The sequence below is a fragment of the Salmo salar genome, chromosome ssa17, assembly GCF_905237065.1.
Source record: "Salmo salar chromosome ssa17, Ssal_v3.1, whole genome shotgun sequence".
Taxonomy (NCBI): Eukaryota; Metazoa; Chordata; class Actinopteri; order Salmoniformes; family Salmonidae; genus Salmo; species Salmo salar.
The window spans coordinates 6847228-6860294 of record NC_059458.1 but is presented as its reverse complement, the minus strand read 5'-3'; the positions used below and the strand labels follow the sequence as shown (position 1 = coordinate 6860294).

General features: G+C 41.2%; 1 non-coding gene across 1 annotated transcript; it reads right to left on the bottom strand.

Moving 5' to 3' along the window:
* Positions 1-746: 746 nt before the first annotated feature.
* trnae-uuc (transfer RNA glutamic acid (anticodon UUC)) lies at positions 747-822 on the bottom strand. The gene has a single exon. It is a non-coding gene; the product is annotated as a tRNA-Glu (tRNA).
* Between the last annotated feature and the right edge of the window lie 12245 nt (positions 823-13067).

Below are 13067 nucleotides of genomic sequence, written 5' to 3'. Positions count from 1 at the left end.
CCACCTAGCCCATAGAGGTTAAGGGACTGTACATGACATAATTCACTGAGTCAGGAATATCCTGAATATTGAAGGATTTACAGATCTGAGCCAATGAACAGCCCAATGTCCTCAGATGCTACATTAGTGTGGCGGTGGAATGAAGCAAGTCTATCTCCTTAGTTCTCACCATAATAACACTGTGTCTGAATGTCACCATGATTCCACATTGAAGAGAGATAAATGGTTCCTAGGCAACACGTCTGCCTACTGTAGGTTTACTATAATACACCCGTTAACCCTCAAGACTGAGGCTTTGCGTTTCTGACTCCATAAATGTGAGTCTAATTAAATTCGGCATTAGACTTAATACCACTCAAAAACAATATTTTGGTATCTGTTTCATTAGTCCACTGTTGATATATTTTGCGCTAAAGCAATCAAGTTTTCAAGATATAGAACTTTCAATATACAGAAAGTGTCAGAGTATGATGCGTTTTGGGTTTTGCAAAACCTTTAACTGACATGCTGACCACACCATTCACGTCATGTGCGCGTCAACGAGAGTCTACGTATCCAGGCGTTAAAATAGAACATGGTTCTATTTGTGATGCTTAATGCGCTGCAAGTCCCACCTCTCCCATCTGCTCTTTGATTTTTAGGAGCATATATTTTTACATTTATATTTTAGTCATTTAGCAGACACTCTTATCCAGAGCGACTTACAGTAGTGAATGCATACATTTCATACATTTTTTTCCCCATACTGGTCCCCCGTGGGAATCGAACCCACAACCCTGGCGTTGAAAACACCATGCTCTACCAACTGAGCCACACAAGACCATATATCCACGTGGGTTATTGAAAGATGTACTGAGGTCCACACTCCAGTCCAATCGGTAGTGGTAATGCACCTTAATAACCTCTCTGGTATCAGTGGGACGGTAGCGTCCCACCTCAACAACAGCCAGTGAAATTGCAGGGCGCCAAATTCAAAACAACAGAAATCCCATAATTAAAATTCCTCAAACGTACAAGTATTATACACCATTTTAAAGATAAACTTCTTGTTAATCCAGCCGCTGTGTCAGATTTCAAAAAGGCTTTACGGCGAAAGCACACCATGTGATTATGTTAGGTCAGCGCCTAGCCACAGAAAACCATACAGCCATTTTCCAACCAAGGAGAGGTGTCACAAAAGTCAGAAATAGCGTTAAAATGAATCACTTACCTTTGATGATCTTCATCTGGTGGCACTCCCAGGACACCATGTCACACAATAAATGTTCGTTTTGTTCGATAATGTCCTTCTTTATGTCCAAAAACCTCCGTTTTGTTGGTGCGTTTAGTTCAGTAATCCAAAGGCACAAAGCGCACTCTCAACATCCAGACGAAAAGTAAAAAAAAGTAGAATAAAAGTTCGTAGAAACATGTCAAACGATGTTTAAAATCAATCCTCAGGTTGTTTTTGTCATAAATAATCAATAATATTTCAATCGGACAATAGGTTCGTCAATAGAAAAGGAGAAACAAGAGAGGTGCGTTCCAGATCACACGCAGGACTCAGGTCTGGAAATTTCCACTGTCCACTCATTGAAAGTGATGTATCTGCCTCATTTTTCAGAGTAGAAGCCTGAAACAATGCCTAAAGACTGGCCACATGTCGAAGAAGCCATAGAGATTGTGAACTGGGTCCTAAGTCTTTGTATGATGGATAGGCTTTTCAATGGAAAAACAGCCTTTCAAAATAATAGTACTTCCTGGATGGATTTTCCTCAGGTTTTCACCTGCCATATCAGTTCTGTTATACTCACAGACATTATTTTAACGGTTTTGGAAACTTTACCACTTATATGCATATCCTAGCTTCTGGGCCTGAGTAGCAGGCAGTTTAATTTGGGCATGCTTTTCCTCCAAAATTCTGAATGCTGCCCCCTACCCTAGTGAAGTTTTAAAGTTGGTTTCCAACTGCCATATAAAGTCCCAAAAAGAAGAATAAGCCTGAAGGAGGAGAGAATACTAGAAAATAAACTTTTACCCTTTTATCTGTGGATTAATTGTTGGATAAGAGGACCTTGTGCATTTCAGGTAAAATAACAACCCAATGATAATATCCAAGGACAAATTAGCGAGCAACAGCAAGCTAGCTAGCTAAATTTACATAAATGTATCATGCATTTTGACCTGCCCCCAAATTAATATAGTTGGTTCATAGTTTGTTTTGATATTTCAACCTGTGTGTCTTGATCACGTCTGGTGTGGGGGAACAAAATCAATATGTCTATGTGTGGTGTGGTCAGCATGTTAGCGTGAAGATGAACATGTGTGGATGATTAAAGGCCATGAATTCCCTTTGGTAACCCCTCGTTTGAGTAACAGCATGTCGTTTTTGGGTTGCTGCAGCTGTGCTTTGGCAGTAGGTTGGGGTGAAAACACAAGAGGTGATTAGGTGTTACACACATTTTTTCCCCCTCCAAATTCTCCATGCAGTAACTCCCTCTGGCTGATTATGATGTACAATGTGTCTGATAAGAACAGTCCTGGGTGTTTTAGAGTGCTGGCCGCCACCCCTCGTCTCTTCACCTCTCAGGTAATCAGCCAAGGGCTCCTCTGTCTGAGCACCCTTTTCCAGGCTGAAAACAAGGGGGCTCCATTACTAGCCTACTAGGGGGCAGTGGACAGCATGAGTGGCATTGATGAAAGGACTGTGTGTGTATGTGTGTGCCTGCTTGCATGTGTGGGTCTGCAAAAAAAGGTGCTATTTAGAACCTATAACAGTTCTTCAGCTGTCCCCATAGGAGAACCCTTTGAAGAACCCTTTTTGGTTCCAGAAAAACCCTTTTGGCTTCCATGTAGAACCTTGGAGAACCCAAAAGGGTTCTACCTGGAACCATAAAGGGTCCTACCTGAACCCAAAAAAGGTTCTCCAATGGTGACAGGCGAAGAAGCCTTTTGGTGCCTGAAAGAACCTTTTGGGTTACCACACCATCGGAACCTTTCCAGTTGAATAAGGTTCCTCTAGGAACCCCTATGAAAAGAGTATTCAAGGAACCCCTGAGTAATGGTTCGAACACAAATCTTTATGTGATGGGAGGACTTCAATTTTAAACCATTTTAATCATATATTTTAGAGGCGGCACCCTATCAGATTGGAGGTGTGGCTTATTGAAGGCGTAGCTTTCAGATAGTTATTTTTTGTCACCCGTTAGCATTAATGTCATTCCTGTTCATTATTTTAAGTGTGTACACTGAAAATTGACATTGAATATTTATGCATAGTACATATTCTAATATAATATTACCAGTGCTGATTACACACAGTAATAAAGTGGTAACGTTCCAACTTTAGGATTTGCATTTGCTCTTCAGGAACTCAAACACCCCTGTTAGCCTCATTGAAGCTACAACCTTAACATTAGTGATGGGTCGTTCACGAATGAGTCAGCTCTAAGAGCCGGTTCTTGTAGGTGAACATTGGGAGCCGGCTCGCATATCAGAAGAGCCGAATCTATTTATAAAAAAATTAAGATATGAATAATCGAAAGATTTCAATGAATAGAATTAACTTGTCACGGCTGTTAGAAGGAGCGGACCAAGATGCAGCGTTTCCATAGTTCCACATATTTATTTAAACGTGAAACTTAATGCAATACATAACTAACTTGAAAAATAGGAAAACAACAAACCGTGACGCAGAGAGGACAACACACTACTCAAAAGACAATAACCCACAAACCACAATGAGAAAAAACCCTACTTAAATATGATCTGTAATCAGAGGCAAATGAGGATCAGCTGCCTCCAATTAGAGATCAACCCCAAACAATCCAACATAGAAATAGAAAACTAGAATTTAAACATAGAACTGGAAAACATAGATCAGCCCAAAAACACCCCCTGTCACGCCCTGCTCTACACTACTATAGAAAATGACATCTTACTAGGGTCAGGACGTGACATAACTAATTCAAAGAACGAATATAGAAATAAAATGATATAGGCCTAAATGCTCAAGCGCACACATTCATTCTGACTGTCTGCTCAGACAAACAGCCTCACCTGTTGTTCATGTCAATCAGACATGCAGTGTCAACCAATGAACCAAAGATGCGTGAGGGAGGCCCGAGCCAACTCACTCACAGTCACACACTTAGCAGCCAAGGAGAGATAGGAAGGACAGCTGTGAAAACAACAGCTGGAAAATGAGTCGGAAGCACAGTAGCATTTGGATGCATTTTAATAATGTAAACAATGTTAGAGCACAGTGTAGAATTTGCCAAAACAAAATCTCATATAAAGCCAGTTCTACTCACAACCTACACCGGAATATGCGAACTGTGCACCCAACTGTGAAGCTAGCTGTAGTGGAGCTTCAAGAAACTAGAGGGCTTGCTAGTGATAGTGGTGGAGCAAGCACCGCCACACATGGAGATGTATCCACTCAGTCAAGTAGGCCTACTCCGCGACCCACAGCAACACAGTCTTCTATGGACCAGTTTATGCCAAAGTCTATGTCTAGCAAAACAAGGCCAAATTGATATTGCATTGGCTAAAATGATTGCCACCGAATTCCAGCAATTTTCGATCGTGGAGGACAGAGGTTTTAGAAATTATAGCAATAGTCTAAATCCAATGTTTACAATTCCACGCCGGAAAACCCTTTCAAAATCACTTATTCCACAACTGTATGAGAGCACACAGGCTTCAGTGTGGGAAAGAGTCCAAAAAGCTATTGCAGTTTGCTGTACCACTGACTGCTGGACATCAAGGGTAACCACTTCTTACATGTCGGTTACATGTCACTTCATTGAAGATTTTTGATGTCTAGCTGTCTTCTGGACTGTTTTGAGTTCAGCGACAGACACAACTCTGAGAACTTGGAAGAAGAACTGTTGAGAGTGGCAAGAGAATGTCAAGTAGATGGAAAAGTGGTATGTTGTGTTAGCAACAATGCAGCTAACATAACCAAAGCCATGAACATTTTTAAATGGACCTATCATCCATGTCTTGCCCACACAATCCACCTGATTGTAAGAGATGCTCTGAAGGTGATGAAGTCCACTGTGGACAACGTGAAAGCAGATGTGGAATACTTCCACAGGAGCACAGTAGGTGCTGAAAACTAAAGTCTACACAATGCCAGATGGAGATGCCTGAGCTGAGGCCTAAACAAGACTGCACTACAAGGTGGAATTCAAAATGTTATATGTTGAAGCGGTTTCTTGAGTCAAAGGATGCCATCATCTCTACCCTGGTCATTGTCAATGCACCTGTTGATGCTCTGACCCAAGAGGAATGGGAGGTGGTGGAGGAGGTGTGCAGAGTCCTGGAACCCTTTGAGCAGGTCACCGTGGAGATCAGTGGAGAGAGGAACAGTAAGCGTTACTACTACATTATTATTTCATCCGGTATAATATATGTATATGAGCAGTAGATGAGAATGTGCTATCAGTAGACAAAACATGAACCTGAACTAATAAGTTACTGTTCTCTCTTTTCAGCTATGTGACAGCCTCAAATATGATACTCCTGTGTAAGGGTTTGCAGCGAATCATAGCCAGCCGCCAGAGAGAAGCAAATGTAACCACAGGACATGTGACAGAGTTGATGGACACACTTTGTTCGTCAATGGACAGAAAGTTCCACAGAATGGAATTTAATCACGTGCTATCAGAAACCGCTGCACTTGACCCCAGGTTTAAGAAGTTAGCCTTCAGTGATGCCAGAGCGATTGATGAGGCTCTTCAAAGAATAACCTCAGCAGCAGGGAGGAACAGCCCCAGCAGTCAGCTGGCTCAGGCACCAGGGCAACAGGAAGAAGAGGGATCAGATGGAGCAGAAGCGTCAGCAGTAGTGCCACAAACGTCTGCTGTTTGGATGCTGTTTTATGAGAGAGCAACTGGGGATGCCGCACGAAGGAATCCCTCAGCAGATAATGGAGGTCCGATCCTATTTGGAGGAGCCCCACCAAAGATCTGCAGATCTTCTGAGCTGGTGGAAGAACAAGGCCTCTGTCTACCCACGGCTTACTAAAGCCATGACAGGGAGAATGCATAGTGGCCACATCCGTTCCCTCTGAGAGGGTCTTCTCGAAAACAGGACAAATAATTACTGAGAGAAGAAACCGCATCAGCCCCTCGAAAGTGAGGCAGCTTGCATTTCTGAATGCAAATCTCTCATAAAAGCAAAATATGGTCAGCATTGTTGTGTGCTGCTGGTTATAACATGGCCTTAAAGAAGAGAGAGAAAAGAGGGGCCAGTTTAATGTTTTAAGTGGGATGCTGCAGTTTTGCAAATTGTTATTTATTTTTCTTTGACATGGTGCAATATTCTATTATGCTGTTCAGATTGTATTCATTTTGAATGGTTAGATTTATATGCACTTTGTTTATATACATAAAAAAAGTTATACTTTAAATGCAAACGTTTAATAGCATTCGTTTTCATAACAAACCAATGCATTTTTAAATACATTGTGGTTAAGGTAGAGTATGATTTCATTTAATAATGTAATTAGAATTGTTTTAACACCAATCATAGTCAAACTATCACAAACTGTTTGACTTGAAAAAATACAAAACATATATTTTTTTAAAGAGCCATTTGGGAGCCAAAAGAGCCAGATCTTTTTGGTAAACTGAGCTGAGCTAAACAAGCCAGCTCACTGAAAAGAGCCAGAATGCCTATCACTATTCAACATGTCAACAGAATACAACAGAACAGATGAACAGGAATTACATTTACTCTAATGGGTGGCCAAAATATCTAACTTAAAACCACACCCTTTCTAAGCCACGCCTCCACTACATTGAACCATTTAAAGTTCCTCCAAGAACCTGGTGCAAATATGAACCATTGAATAGCAATGGTTCCTTGAGGAACTCCAGGGGTTCCTTGAGGATCTCCAGGGTACTTTGAGTCACCACTAATTCTAAGAGCGTATGTGTGCTTGCGTTCGTCGTTTGTGGGAGCATTCTTGCGTGAATACATGCGTGTTCTGAGAGAGTATGTGGGTGGCTGGCTAGCATATACTTCACAGGCTCTATCTTCATAACCATAGATGTATGACGTCTGTTTGTTGGACAGATGGGGTTGAGTCAGCCACAAAGCCATGATGGCATACTGTGGCACACAACTAATGACATTCGAGTCATCAATAGACTAATTTGTCACAGCTAAAAGGCCTCCACAACTAGAATTTCATTTTTTATAGAATTCTAAAATTCAAATCCTTTTTTTGTATCCATCTTTTGAAAGATACCCACAAAATGGTTTCTTTGTTGGGTAATAAAATAAATGCCTTATACTGCTTGCAAGTAAGACAAATCACCACAGAAGCCCCAGAGGCTGGTGTACGTACACATTTCAAAGGACTTATGAATGATAGAGAACCCTGCAATAACATCAATATATCACTGTAGCTACACCATTTTCTTCAGAGGAGCTATTGTCCAGAGGGAGACCTACACAACAAATTGGCCACTGTCTATTTTTCAGTGTTACATTTGTAGTGTTGATTTAGAACTAATGTTGAACTGGCAGCATTTTAGCAACATGTCTTCTTGTTAAAATCTATTCTTATAGACCTACAGGAAGAATATGACACATTTTTTTTTATTTTGGGGACAAGAGAGTACTTAGATGTGGTCATTTTCATGTTTCCATAAATTCATAGAAATTCATAGAATGTTTGGGAATGACGTAAGGCATTTGTGAAAATTCTATAGCAATATAGAGTGGGAAAGTGGCCGTGCACCTGGACAATTAATAGATACTGCAGTAAATAAAAGCAAATAAAATCATATGTCCTGTCCAGGACCGGAGTCTATGCAGACCGGTGTGCCATAGCCAATCATATATTTGGGAACTTCACAATCCTGTTGATCAAACAACTATGAAAAGGTAGGCTCTCTCTCCCTCAGTTACCTATGCACATCAACAATAACAAGATCAACAACTAATGCCATCCAGAGCGAGATGAGCTAAAATCTAACGAGAGAACATTAGATAAACCCTCTCAAACAACTAGTTGGCCTTCAAAACTGCACTGATAAACGATGGAGAAATGTAGGCTGCTCATCAATCTGCAGCTTGCCTGAAAATACATGCTTTTCCCAACCCACATTTTGACAACTGAATGGGAACTTGCCTGCCCGCCCATTTGATCGAAGCCAAATACATTTGATTGACAACTAAGCAATATGCTAACTGCGGATAACAGTCATTCAAGTTCAGCATAGCTACCTAGCTAGCAAAGTGATTCACATTTCTTGCTAGCTAAGCAAATGACACCTGCAGCGTATCTAGCTGTAGCCAACAAAAAACGATATAAGGGGAAAAAGTTGGTCACTCACCCACTCCTCAAAGAACATGACATACTCCCATCAGCTAGCTAGCTAGCTAACGGTAGGCTTCATGTTTTTAGCTGGCTAAATAAATAGCTAGTTACATAAATAGATACGCTAGCCCAGGGATATGCTTGCAGATGCAAGTAAAGCTTTGCTGCTATGCTTGCAGATGTGCATAATATGCTGCGACCCTAATCAAAAGTATTTAATATCTCCAAATAACAATAACTTAGCTATAATTTGTTGTAACAATTAAACTTAAAACATGTTTTTCATTTTTTTGCACTGTATGGAGCAACAGTGCAGTTCAATGCAGCATTGCTGTATGGTACACTCAAAATGTATTGTAGTTGAGTAGCAAACCTAGGCTACTGCTCAAATGTTGCTGTAATAGGCCTACATCACATCAAATCCTTTCCACGGAGGGCCGAGTGTGGGTTTTCGTTCCACCCTTGTACTTGATGGATGAATTAAGGTCACTAATTAGTGAATAACTACCCTCACCTGGTTGTCTAGGTCATAATTGAAAGGAAACACCAAAAACCTGCCGACACCCCTGGCCTACATGTTTCTCTTTTGCACTGTGTTTTGTTGAAGGTTTTGTTTTTTGGTTATTCATTGTCAAGCTTTAAAACATATTAGTTGCTTTGTCTGTACACTTTCCCTCCGCAACGCTGTAAACGGGCTACATGAAAGCACTGCAATTGAAATTGAATTCACCAATGCCAGTGAATCAGGCTGTAATTTCATAAAGTAGATGACTCAACTGTTGACTCATTCAGACTCACTTGCATGTCCTATTTGGCCCACGGGCCTTGTGTTTGACACATTTGTGCTAGCCTATTAGCCACGCTATGACTGACTTGTGATCATTGCCCTTGCTAGTTTGATTTTATTGACATTTCCAGCCTTAGTTACAGTCGTCCGTTTCTGTTCAAAATGTTGAGTCATTGAAGCTGAAACGGTGCATCACAAATGGGTGGAGGCAGGAAACGACATCGCAATATGTTTTGACCATGACAGTTTACAATCTATGGTTACTCCAAGCAGTTTAGTCATCTCAACTTGCTCAATTTCAACATGATTTATTACAAGTTTAGTTGAGGTTTAGGGTTTAGTGAGTGTTTTGTTCCAAATACAATGCTTTATGTTTTAGAAATATTTAGGGCTAACTTATTCCTTGCCACCCACTCTGAAACTAACTGCAGCTCTTTGTTGAGTGTTGCAGTCATTTCAGTCGCTGTAGTAGCTGACATGTATGGTGTTGAGTCATGAGCATACATAGACACTCTGGCTTTACTCAGTGCCACACAACGTTAGTAAAAAATGAAAAAAGCAAGGGGCCTAAAAAGCTACCCTGGGGAATTCCTGATTCTAACTGGATTATATTTGAGAGGCTTCCATTAAAGAACACCCTCTGTGTTCTGTTAGACAAGTAACTCTTTATCCACGTTATAGCAGGGGGTGTAAAGCCATAACACATACGTTTTTCCAGCAGCAGACTGTGATCGATGATGTCAAAATCTGTGCTGAAGTCTAACAAGACAGCCCCCAACTATCATTTTGTAATCAATTTTCTATAATAGTCATATACTGTAGAGCAAAACCTCAAGGGTTGATGGTGGAATGAAATCAATCTGTCTCCATTGTAATGTTGAATTGCTGTGCATTTCTTCTACCATCACAATGAGCCTGGGTGCAATCAAGAAAGCCTGGTAACACTTTACTATAGGGGGGTAAGCACAACACCTTTACAGTGACATTTAGTCAGGGTAGGCAGTGTAGTCAGATATTATTATCAAAATAACTGTTACATACTAACATGTGTCAGGTCCTGACCATAGTAAGCTATCCTCCCGGCCGGCTCGGTCCTCCCCTCCTGCTCCGTGGCTTGACGACTCATTGCGAGCTCACAGAACAGGGCTCCGGGCAGCCGAGCGGAAATGGAGGAAAACTAGCCTCCCTGCGGCCCTGGCATCTTTTCACTCCCTCCTCTCTACATTTTCTTCCTCTGTTTCTGCTGCTAAAGCCACTTTCTACCACCCTAAATTCCAAGCATCTGCCTCTAACCCTAGGAAGCTCTTTGCCACCTTCTCCTCCCTCCTGAATCCTCCTCCCCCCCCCCCCCCCCCTCCTCCCTCTCTGCGGATGACTTTGTCAACCATTTTGAAAAGAAGGTGACGACATTCGATCCTCGTTTGTTAACCTGTTATGGCAGTATTTTCACAGCCAGATAAAAAACGTACCCGATTTAATCTGATTATTACTCCTGCCCAGAGACTAGAATATGCATATAATTATTCGCTTTGGATAGAAAACACTCCAAAGTTTCTAAAACTGTTTGAATGGTGTCTGTGAGTATAACAGAACTCATTTGGCAGGCCAAAACCTGAGAAGATTCCATGCAGGAAGTGACCTGTCTGACAATTTCTTGCCCTTCTTGATTATCTCTATCCATTACAGAGGATCTCTGCTGTTACGTGACACTTCCTACGGCTCCCATGGGCTCTCAGAAGGCGGCAAAAAGATGAATCGTGGCTTTGCAGGCTCTGGTTGAAAAAAGTAGCGCGTTTGGGTAGTGGCTGGTTACAGTACTGTGAGACTCAGGCTCGTGCCCGCGTCGACAGAATGCTTTGTTTTCTTTCGTCGGTTTACCTAAACGCAGATTCCCGGTCGGAATATTATCGCTTTTTTACGAGAAAAATGGCATAAAAATTGATTTTAAACAGCGGTTGACATGCTTCGAAATACGGTAATGGAATATTTAGAAATCTTTTGTCACGAATTGCGCCATGCTCGTGACCCTTATTTACACTTCGGATAGTGTCTTAAACGCACGAACAAAACGCCGCTATTTGGATATAACGATGGATTATTTTGGACCAAACCAACATTTGTTATTGAAGTAGCAGTCCTGGGACTGCATTCTGACGAAGACAACAAAGGTAATCAAACTTTTGTAATAGTAAATCGGAGTTTGGTCAGGGCTAAACTTGGTCGGTGTCTAAATGGCTAGCCGTGATGGCTGGGCTATCTACTGAGAATATTGGATAAGAGTGTCTGCTAAGTGACGTAAATGTAAATGTAATGTAAATGTTATTTTCTATGGTAGAGTAGGTCAGGGCGTGACAGGGGGGGTTTTCTAGTTTAGTTTTTCTATGTTGTTATGTTCTAGTGTTGTATTTCTATGTTGGGTTTTGTTTGGGATGATCTCCAATTAGAGGCGGATGGTCCTCGTTGTCTCTAATTGGAGATCATACTTAAGTAGATGTTTTTTCCACCTGGCTTTGTGGGAGATTTTTTCTGAGTTAGTGTATGTTTCTACTCTGCGTCACCTTTTTTTGTTTATGTTCGTTCAGTTTATTGTGTATGTTTTGCAAAGTTTCACAGTGAAAATAAAATGTGGAACGACACACGCTGCACTTTGGTCCGCTTCTACTTCATACGACAACCGTGACAATATGCATTTTCCATTATTTTTTGTTTATTTTAAGTTATCCTTTTTTTTGTAACACTTCATATTAAACTTTACATATTAGCCACTAAATTGTAGTTTATAAGTATGTATAAGTAGCCTAGAAGGCCTTCATTATGTCTTATTAGCCATGTAGAGTGAATGTGTGTTCTTCATTGATCAAATTGTTTTATCAACACAGTGTGTTGCCTGTGTGAGAGAATTTGAGTTTAAACACCTTTACAACCACGTGTTGTGTGTGTTATATACACTGAGTATACACAACATTTAAGAACTATTTCCATGACATAGACTGACTAGGTGAATCCAGGTGAAAGCTATAATCTCTTACTGATGTCACTTGTTAAATCCAATTCAATCAGTGTAGATGAAGGGAGGAGACAGGTTAAAGAGGGAGGTGCTAGGCGCACCAGTTTGAGTGTCAAATACTGCAACTCCGCTGAGTTTTTCACACTGATCCATTTCCTGTGTGTACCAGTCAAAAGTTTGGACACACCAACTCATTCAAGGGTTTTTCTTTTTTTTTGTTGCTATTTTCTACATTGTAGAAAAATAGTGAAAACATCAAAACTATGAAATAACACATATGGAATCATGTAGTAACCAAAAAAAGTGTTAAACAAATCCAAATATATTTTATATTTCAGATTCTTTAATGTAGCCACCCTTTGCCTTGATGACAGCTTTGCACACTCTTGGCATTCTCTCCACCAGCTTCATGAGGTAGTCACCTGGAATGCATTTCAATTAACAGGTGTGCCTTCTTTTTTACATTTACATTTACGTCATTTAGCAGACGCTCTTATCCAGAGCGACTTACAAATTGGTGCATTCACCTTATGATATCCAGTAGAACAACCACTTTACAATAGTACATCTATATCTTCTATGTGGGGGGAGGGTAGGGGGGGAGGGTTAGAAGGATTACTTAATCCTATCCCAGGTATTCCTTAAAGAGTTGGGGTTTCAGGTGTCTCCGGAAGGTGGTGATTGACTCCGCTGTCCTGGCGTCGTGAGGGAGCTTGTTCCACCATTGGGGTGCCAGAGAAGCGAACAGTTTTGACTGGGCTGAGCGGGAACTGTGCTTCCGCAGATGTAGGGAGGCGAGAGACCATGATAGGAGAGACCATGTGAGGATATGACAGAGCCAAGTGACTTGGTGTATAGCGAGAATAGGAGAGAGCCTAGAACTGAGCCCTGGGGGGACACCAGTGGTGAGAGCATGTGGTGCGGAGACGGATTCTCGCCACGCCACCTGGTAAGAG